We start from the raw sequence: 10,160 nt of genomic DNA, 5'->3' as shown, positions 1-10,160 counted from the left end.
TTTGTAAATATTTTTGGGATCCCGACTTTTGTAACTTTTAGTTTATAAAGTTTAAATTATTACAAGTTTATTTTCATTTTGTTTATTATTAAAGTTTATTTTTTGCGCTAATTGTACTAGTAATCCCGTTTAGGGGATTAGGGTTTCTTAAGTGTATTGGGTAACGTGCCTAATTATTTAGGGCATTATAACTTCCCTCTGACCAAGTAGCAAAAATATGGGACACGTGTAACGCCCTAAATAATTAGGCACGCTACCCAAAATACTTATGAAACCCTAACTCGTAAACGGGATTACTAATCAAAATAGCGTAGAATTTAAACTTTTATATTAAACAGAAAGAAAATAAACTTGTAATATATTTAAAACTTTTAAAATAGTTGGGATCCCAAAAATATTTACAAACGCTATTACAAGTCATTTATTTCTAGCCGACCTAAACGGCAAAATAGAATTCAAAAGTTCATCACTGATAGACCCTTAACCCGCTTGGTCTGATATGGCTTGAACATGTACATTCTTCATCTTGCTCCTCAAACTCATGGTTGATCAGCCACTGACTTACCCTTTCCTGCACAGTAGAGCACCCGTGAGCCAAGCCCAGCAAGACAGTATAAAACATATCAATAATATGCTCATCATACAATATAAACAACAATGCTATTCAAATTTGTCTGTGTGACACAGACCTGCATGTTACGCTCACATGCCTATTTATGCCTACGTGGTGTAGACCTACGTGTTGCGCTCACACGTCTATTTATGTCTACGTGGCGTAGACCCACGTGTTGCTCTCACACGTCTATTTACAATAAAGCCTTAGATCAGTTCATCTCGGTTCTTGTTACCGAGTCCAACCTGGTTATGCCTTGAGTGCATAACCCTCAGTCTCAACATATATATATTTATCATATAATTATTGGTGCCACTGCACTATTTGTCTATTTGCTATAGACCTGCGTGTTACGCTCACACGCCTATATATGTCTATGTAGCATAGACCTACGTGTTGCTCCCACACGCCTATATATGTCTATGTAGCATAGACCTACGTGTTACGCTCACACGTCTATTTACAATAAGGCCTTAGTAAGGTTTATCTCGATTATAATTACCGAGTCTAACCTGGCTATGCCTTGCTCACATAACCCTATTCATATATATTTACGTAATCCATACATTACGTTCTTTCAGTGGTTTATCCTAATAATATACTAGGTCTAACCAAGTTATGTCTTATACACATAACTCTTGAAATATATGTATGTATTCAATAGATAACAAAACATATAGAATCTTAGGGTAATAACCCTAAATTACATACCAAATAGTCTCTCATATAACATATCATTGCATGCTCAAAATAACACTTATAGAGATTAATAACTCTAATTCATGCTTTCACTTGATTAGCAATATTATTGTACATCATGACTTTCTTACCTTCACATAACTTCTAGGGTAATAACCCTAGACCGCATTACTATCAAACTCAAGGTACTAATTTACCGAGTCTAACTTAATTATGCCTTGTGCGCATAATTCTTTATTACAATATATTTAGCATGGCATAGCATTTACACATTAATAATTACTAGGGTAATAACCCTAGGCCATTAAACCGCTCACTTTAGGGTAATAACCCTAATCTCGGTTTCTAATTATCACCAATATAATATTCAATATAAGCACCACCGTGCATATCTCTACGTGCAACTACTGTCTTACCTGTTGTCCCGCAAAGGCAGAGATTCCGAATCCCCGGGTGCTCCTGACCAGGTGCCGGTAATCCTAGTCACACAATCCGGGATTTTCACAAATAGGGTTAACCCCTGATTTCATATTCATAAAATAAATTCATGGCATTTCAAATACAGATAATCACATAGAGCTCGAAAAGAGCTTTCCAACGGTATAAAGAACGTCCCAAACGGAGTCCCGAGTCAAAAGTTATGGCCGAAACAAAATTCAGCATTTCCCGATGAACTCCAACCGGAATTCCGGATGAACCAACCGGAATTCCGGTTGTCTGGGCAGAGAACACGAAATTTCTCAATCTTTAAACCCCCAAAACTCACTCAAATCATCCCCAAACATTCCCAAACTTTCCAGAGCATCAATATATGTCATAATAAACATATTCCACAACTTAAACCCAACAATTGCACTAAAAATCAAAAAGTGCCATTAAAGCACCAAGCTTGAGTTCCATGAACTCAAGCTTGCTTTACACAACCAAAATCAGAGCTTACAATCAGATTTAAACTCAATAAAACCTTAAAAATGCCTCTGAATTTACCAAAAACAAAACCCACAATTCAACCCAAAATCATGCTTTAAACTAACAACTCATCAAGCTCATAACTTGAGCTTCAAACCAACTTGATTCAAGTAATTTTCTTTTCCAGCTGATCAATACCAAAAGAACATGAATTTTCAACCTAGAAAAATCCCCTAAAATCTCAGCCACAATATACCAAGAGCATCCATTCTTTTACCAACACAACCATGCATAAAACACATAATTCATCAAACTTTCACAAGCATGTATTCAAGAGCATATTCAATCAAAAAAAACATACTTTATCAATCTCAAATAATAGAATAGAAATTCAGAGGAAGAACAACATAGAAGCTTACCACAATCCCAAGCTTCTAACACCAAAAATGAACTCCAAAATCCAAGCCAAATTCCCAAAAATCCAATTGAAAAATATTAACAAAATGAGAATTTGAAAGAGAGAGAGAGAGGTGTTCGGTTAGGGCTAGGAATCCAGAAAATGAATTTTCTATTTTACCAAAAATTCATTTTGTTGCAAAAGTGAGTCAAATGGTCAAAATTACCAAATTGCCCCTAGGGCTTAAATGAAGCATATACATGAAACAAGGGTAACAATGTCATTTCATTCACATATAAACCCAACATAATTTTCAGATTATCACTTAATAAATAAAAATGGCAAATATTTCAATCCAAATTGCATTTCGGGCCCGAACCCCGTTCGGCCAAATACGATTAATATCGTACCGCGCCAACTCCGTCGTAACACACCTGAAAAAGACAACACATGCATACTATATAATAATATAGTTCCACAAGCACGTTAATAAAATAAGTTCACTATTTTACCCTTCTCGGGTCAAAATTACTAAAATGCCCCTGGCTCACCAACGGGGTCTTAACATAGCATAACTCATATAAATTCTCATATATTAAATTATATAATAATATAATTTTCTCAATTATACATAATTATCTAGTTAGGGTTTTTGCTAATCCATTTCTTAATTCCGGGTATTACAATTACCCCCTCCTTATAGAAATTTCGTCCCGAAATTTACCTGAACAACTCCGGATATTTCTGTTGCATATCCGTCTCGAGTTCCCAGGTTGCTTCTTCTACTTTACTGTTCTTCCACAGTACTTTCACCAGTGCCACTGTCTTGCTTCTCAAGACTTTTTCTCTTCTATCAAGTATCTGCACTGGTTGTTCCTCGTATGACAAGTCCGGCTGAGGTTCCAATGCTTCATAACTCAAAACATGGGACGAGTCTGAGACATATTTCCGAAGCATTGAAACATGAAACACATTATGTACAGCTGCCAGCGCTGGGGGCATAGCCAACCTGTACGCTACTTGCCCTATCCTCTCAAGGATTTCAAAAGGTCCAATGAACCTCGGGCTAAGCTTTCCTTTCTTCCCAAAGCGTTTTATGCCTTTCATCGGAGATATTCGGAAAAATACCATGTCCCCGACCTGAAAATCAACATCTCTGCGCTTTGGATCGGCATAACTCTTCTGCCTACTCTGAGCCGCGAACATTCGTGCTCTAATCTTATCAACTGCCTCACTTGTTTTTTTTAACAGCTTCGGGACCCAAGAACTTTCTTTCACCCCACTTCATCCCAGTAAATGGGCGATCTACACTTTCTTCCATATAAAAGTTCATAAGGAGCCATCCTGATTGTTGCCTGATAGCTGTTATTATAAGAAAACTCGATCAGGGGAAGGTACTTTACCCATGATCCCTCAAAGTCAAGCACACATGACCGTAGCATGTCCTCTAAAATCTGAATGGTCCTCTCGGATTGCCCATCCGTCTGAGGATGAAAAGTTGTGCTAAACTTTAACTGAGTTCCCATAGCTCGATGCAGACTTTTCCAGAATCTTGATGTAAACTTCGGATCTCTATCCGACACAATGGACTTTGGGACACCATGCAGACGAACAATTTCTCTAACATACCACTCAGCATACTGGTCAATGGAGAAATTCGTCCAAACAGGTAAAAAGTGAGCAGACTTTGTAAACCTGTCCACTATGACCCACACAGAGTCAAATTGTCCCGTTGTTCTGGGCATACCTACCACCAAGTCCATAGCAATGTCTTCCCATCTCCACTCTGGTATTTTCAGTGGTTGCAGCAACCCTACAGGTCGCTGGTGCTCAGCTTTCACTTGCTGACACGTAAGGCACTTTGCAACATACTCAGCGATGTCGTTTTTCATGCCTGGCCACCAGAACATGGCTTTCAGGTCTTGATACATCTTTGTTGACCCTGGATGAATTGAATAAGGAGTCGTGTGAGACTCATCCATGATCTCTATCTTGATGTTCTCATCCATGGGCACACAAACTCAATTCCCAAATCTCAACATTCCCGTTTCATCTATTGAGAAGTCACTAGCCTTCCCAGCCGAAACCCTAGCTCGAGTTTTTACTAATTCTGAATCTTGCACTTGTGCTTCTTTGATTCGCTCCAAAAGAGTAGATTGCAGGGTAATATTAGCTAATTACCCTACAACCAACTCAATCTTAGCTCGAGTCATCTCATTTGCTAGCTGCTGGGAGATTTGCTTCACCTTATTTAACTGACTCTGACCCTTTCTACTTAAGACATCAGAAACCACGTTGGCCTTACCAGGGTGATAAAGGATCTCACAATCATAATCCTTCACCAACTCTAGCCAACGCCTCTGTCTCATATTCAAGTCTTTCTGGGTAAAGAAGTATTTCAGACTTTTATGATCAGTGTATATCTCACATTTCTCGCCATAAAGGTAATGCCGCCAAATCTTTAGCGCAAATACCACTGCTGCGAGTTCTAGATCGTGAGTAGGGTACCTCTGCTCGTACTCCTTTCACTGCCGAGAAGCATAAGCTATTACCCTCCCAGCCTGCATAAGCACACAGCCGAGACCCTGTCTCGAGGCATCACAATATACCACAAACTTTTCCTTATCTGAAGGAAGAGTTAGTACAGGAGCGGTAATCAAGCGTTGCTTTAACTACAGAAAACTTTTCTCACACCGATCAGTCCAAACAAACTTCTGGTTCTTTCGGGTCAGCTCCGTTAAGGGTACAGCAATCTTTGAAAATCCCTCAACGAACCGACGATAATAACCAGCCAAACCCAGAAAACTTCTGACCTCTGTAGCTGACTTCGGTACTGGCCAATCCCGAACAGCTTCAATTATTGTCGGATCCACTATGATCCCATCTTTATCCACTATGTGCCCCAGAAATGAGACACGAGATAACCAAAACTCACACTTCTTGAATTTAGCATACAGCTTATTGTCCCATAATCATTGTGAAACTGATCTGAGATGCAACTCATGTTCTTTATCTGTTTCAGATTACACCAAGATGTCATCGATAAACACGATCACACATCTAATCAGGTAATCTTGGAACGTCCGATTCATATAATCTATATCAAGTATACTGCGTAGCTTTGGCCCATCTTTCACCCTGATGGTGATTCTTAAATTTCGGACATTCAAGATATGACTTGAAAGAGGATTCGTGACCTTGACGGTCACCTCAATTTCCCCGATACTTTCTATTACTCCCTGATACTTCGAAAGCCTCAGCCTTCCGTTTGTAATCAGGGTTGCCACTGTCGGTCCCCTTACTGACGTTACCACTAGCAGGCGGATTCGATGTCATGACGACATCCTTTGCGGTCTGCTCATTTATTACAGATTATTCAGCCTCCTCAACAATTAAGGCTAGCTCTATCACTTTCTTGTACAAAGTGTCATATGAAGTGGTAACCTTCAAGTCCCGACTGATTGTGGCATTCAGTCTTCTCTTCATCCACTGCTTGGCCTTAATTATGTCAATACCTCCTAGAAAAGTCGGAGGTTGCAGCTTCACGAACCGCTCAAACACCGAGTCTCAATGCGGCATAACAAACCCCTGGTTACCCACCACTGGCACAGGTGCTGGAGGTAACACTTGATCAACAGGGGCAGCCGGTTACCTTAATCGTCGCAACTCTTCTTCTTGACGAAGTATGACACTTTGCATTTCTTGAAACATCTGCTGCCATTCAGCAGGAGGATTAGCATTGCTAACCTCCGCATTATTTCCCCAGATTCCGCGGAGGTGGGGGCAGTGCGGGGAATTGGTTTGGTCTACACCAAGCTCTACTAACTCGCCCTGTGGTCTAGATGATTAAAGAGGGTCCACTACTAGTACCCGTGTAATCAACAACCCCAGCGAATTAAGCACCAATACCACACTTACGCACTTAATGCCTTAAACCCTAACTCATCTATTTACCTCATACATATTTACATAAACAATTAGCATTTATAGCATGGCATCACATAACACATACATACTCTAGATGCTTGCATACTGCCTAAAATGGAAAGCAGTAAACAGATTATCACACATACAGTCAAGTATTTACTCTCAATACTTACTGCACCATGAGTCGAGCTTATCTCTGACGATGAATGTACATGTTCGGCCGGTCTACAGGAAGTTTAAAAACCTTGGCGCTCTGATACCAAATTGTAACGCCCTAAATAATTAGGCACGCTACCCAAAATACTTATGAAACCCTAACTCGTAAACGGGATTACTAATCAAAATAGCGCAGAATTTAAACTTTTATATTAAACAGAAAGAAAATAAACTTGTAATATATTTAAAACTTTTAAAATAGTTGGGATCCCAAAAATATTTACAAACGCTATTACAAGTCATTTATTTCTAGCCGACCTAAACGGCAAAATAGAATTCAAAAGTTCATCACTGATAGACCCTTAACCCGCTTGGTCTGATATGGCTTGAACATGTACATTCTTCATCTTGCTCCTCAAACTCATGGTTGATCAGCCACTGACTTACCCTTTCCCCGCACAAGAGCACCCGTGAGCCAAGCCCAAGAAGACAAGATAAAACATATCAATAATATGCTCATCATACAATATAAACAACAATGCTATTCAAATTTGTCTGTGTGACACAGACCTGCATGTTACGCTCACATGCCTATTTATGCCTACGTGGTGTAGACCTACGTGTTGCGCTCACACGTCTATTTATGTCTACGTGGCGTAGACCCACGTGTTGCTCTCACACGTCTATTTACAATAAAGCCTTAGATCAGTTCATCTCGGTTCTTGTTACCGAGTCCAACCTGGTTATGCCTTGAGTGCATAACCCTCAGTCTCAACATATATATATTTATCATATAATTATTGGTGCCACTGCACTATTTGTCTATTTGCTATAGACCTGCGTGTTACGCTCACACGCCTATATATGTCTATGTAGCATAGACCTACGTGTTGCTCCCACACGCCTATATATGTCTATGTAGCATAGACCTACGTGTTACGCTCACACGTCTATTTACAATAAGGCCTTAGTAAGGTTTATCTCGATTATAATTACCGAGTCTAACCTGGCTATGCCTTGCTCACATAACCCTATTCATATATATTTACGTAATCCATACATTACGTTCTTTCAAAGGTTTATCCTAATAATATACTAGGTCTAACCAAGTTATGTCTTATACACATAACTCTTGAAATATATGTATGTATTCAATAGATAACAAAACATATAGAATCTTAGGGTAATAACCCTAAATTACATACCAAATAGTCTCTCATATAACATATCATTGCATGCTCAAAATAACACTTATAGAGATTAATAACTCTAATTCATGCTTTCACTTGATTAGCAATATTATTGTACATCATGACTTTCTTACCTTCACATAACTTCTAGGGTAATAACCCTAGACCGCATTACTATCAAACTCAAGGTACTAATTTACCGAGTCTAACTTAATTATGCCTTGTGCGCATAATTTTTTATTACAATATATTTAGCATGGCATAGCATTTACACATTAATAATTACTAGGGTAATAACCACAGGCCATTAAACCGCTCACTTTAGGGTAATAACCCTAATCTCGGTTTCTAATTATCACCAATATAATATTCAATATAAGCACCACCGTGCATATCTCTACGTGCAACTACTGTCTTACCTGTTGTCCCGCAAAGGCAGAGATTCCGAATCCCCGGGTGCTCCTGACCAGGTGCCGGTAATCCTAGTCACACAATCCGGGATTTTCACAAATAGGGTTAACCCCTGATTTCATATTCATAAAATAAATTCATGGCATTTCAAATACAGATAATCACATAGAGCTCGAAAAGAGCTTTCCAACGGTATAAAGAACGTCCCAAACGGAGTCCCGAGTCAAAAGTTATGGCCGAAACAAAATTCAGCATTTCCCGATGAACTCCAACCGGAATTCCGGATGAACCAACCGGAATTCCGGTTGTCCGCAGCAAGAACACGAAATTTCTCAATCTTTAAACCCCCAAAACTCACTCAAATCATCCCCAAACATTCCCAAACTTTCCAGAGCATCAATATATGTCATAATAAACATATTCCACAACTTAAACCCAACAATTGCACTAAAAATCAAAAAGTGCCATTAAAGCACCAAGCTTGAGTTCCATGAACTCAAGCTTGCTTTACACAACCAAAATCAGAGCTTACAATCAGATTTAAACTCAATAAAACCTTAAAAATGCCTCTGAATTTACCAAAAACAAAACCCACAATTCAACCCAAAATCATGCTTTAAACTAACAACTCATCAAGCTCATAACTTGAGCTTCAAACCAACTTGATTCAAGTAATTTTCTTTTCCAGCTGATCAATACCAAAAGAACATGAATTTTCAACCTAGAAAAATCCCCTAAAATCTCAGCCACAATATACCAAGAGCATCCATTCTTTTACCAACACAACCATGCATAAAACACATAATTCATCAAACTTTCACAAGCATGTATTCAAGAGCATATTCAATCAAAAAAAACATACTTTATCAATCTCAAATAATAGAATAGAAATTCAGAGGAAGAACAACATAGAAGCTTACCACAATCCCAAGCTTCTAACACCAAAAATGAACTCCAAAATCCAAGCCAAATTCCCAAAAATCCAATTGAAAAATATTAACAAAATGAGAATTTGAAAGAGAGAGAGAGAGGTGTTCGGTTAGGGCTAGGAATCCAGAAAATGAATTTTCTATTTTACCAAAAATTCATTTTGTTGCAAAAGTGAGTCAAATGGTCAAAATTACCAAATTGCCCCTAGGGCTTAAATGAAGCATATACATGAAACAAGGGTAACAATGTCATTTCATTCACATATAAACCCAACATAATTTTCAGATTATCACTTAATAAATAAAAATGGCAAATATTTCAATCCAAATTGCATTTCGGGCCCGAACCCCGTTCGGCCCGAAATACCCGGTTGTGACTGTACCGCGCCAACCTGTCAGAACACACCTGAAAAAGACAACACATGCATACTATATAATAATATAGTTCCACAAGCACGTTAATAAAATAAGTTCACTATTTTACCCTTCTCGGGTCAAAATTACTAAAATGCCCCTGGCTCACCAACGGGGTCTTAACATAGCATAACTCATATAAATTCTCATATATTAAATTATATAATAATATAATTTTCTCAATTATACATAATTATCTAGTTAGGGTTTTTGCTAATCCATTTCTTAATTCCGGGTATTACAACACGTGTCATCCATTCTCATTGCCACATCAAGGTGCAAAAAATAGGATAGCATTTTCCCCTCAAGTTTGTGCGGGACCTTCCTAGTCGCACGTGGACTTCACTCGGTCAATAGTCTTGTCAATATGAGTGACGTGTGTCTTTGATGATGGATGCTGATCTGATGTGACCCTAACTAGAGGTCTCTTCGATATCTTACCATTTAATGCCTATTGAAAGCTATAGCTTGAATCACAGTTCGATGTTTGAGCACACTTTGACGATTATACTTTT

At 38.6% G+C, this 10,160-nt stretch overlaps 1 long non-coding RNA gene across 1 annotated transcript; it reads right to left on the bottom strand.

The window, feature by feature from the left end:
- Positions 1-341: 341 nt before the first annotated feature.
- LOC133039473 (uncharacterized) lies at positions 342-2,765 on the bottom strand. Its single transcript, XR_009688626.1, has 3 exons — positions 2,641-2,765; positions 1,729-1,791; positions 342-571 (listed from the first exon to the last, which is right to left on the bottom strand). It is a non-coding gene; the product is annotated as an uncharacterized LOC133039473 (long non-coding RNA).
- Positions 2,766-10,160: the final 7,395 nt, after the last annotated feature.

This window comes from Cannabis sativa, chromosome 6, assembly GCF_029168945.1.
Source record: "Cannabis sativa cultivar Pink pepper isolate KNU-18-1 chromosome 6, ASM2916894v1, whole genome shotgun sequence".
Lineage (NCBI taxonomy): Eukaryota > Viridiplantae > Streptophyta > Magnoliopsida > Rosales > Cannabaceae > Cannabis > Cannabis sativa.
Note: the sequence above shows the minus strand (reverse complement) of the source record. Positions and strands in the feature narration are given on the sequence as shown.